The following is a 699-nucleotide window of genomic DNA, read 5'->3' on the forward strand; positions in this document are numbered from 1 at the left end:
CATCCAAGAATCATAAAGCTCACATTTTTAAGGCAATGTCTTTAGCAATTCAACCATATAGTTATTTCGGGGCCACCAATCCCCTATCTAATATAAGATAGCATTAAAATAAAGAAACAAGAAGAAGAAATGGAAGTTTCAAAGAAAACAAACATGAAAGCAAAATAAATATTGAAAACAAGAGTTACCATCAATGGTGAATGATTTCATTACATTTTGTCTTGAAACTTCTATCCTTCTAACTTGTTCTTGAATCTATTCTAAGGTAAAGGAAGTTTTCCCCTCAGAGGGGAAAAACCCTAAGGAACTTCATATCTAAAACTATTTTCTAGCTGCCCCCCCTCAATTTTCCAAAAAAGGGGTTTAAATAGGCATCCCGAAGCCAAAAATCCCGAAATGGCCCCTGTGGCCAGACAACGCCATCACCACGCATTGTGGAGGGCGTGGACAGCTACTAGAATTGATCCACGCCCATCCACACGCGTGTTGGCTGCGTGGGCGGTTCCTGCTTGGCGGCTTCTTTGCTTTTTGCTCTGTTTTGGCCTTGAATCCCTTTTTGATATGTGGAAACACATCAAAACTTTTCCTAAAAATTGTGTTAGAGGTTTTTGATCACATCTGAGTTTAAAATGCATGAGATTGTTATAAACGGGTGGCAAAACTTCGCATTCTATCCTACTTTTGACCCTTAATTTATAC

Source organism: Ipomoea triloba, chromosome 16 (genome assembly GCF_003576645.1).
Source record: "Ipomoea triloba cultivar NCNSP0323 chromosome 16, ASM357664v1".
Classification (NCBI taxonomy): Eukaryota; Viridiplantae; Streptophyta; class Magnoliopsida; order Solanales; family Convolvulaceae; genus Ipomoea; species Ipomoea triloba.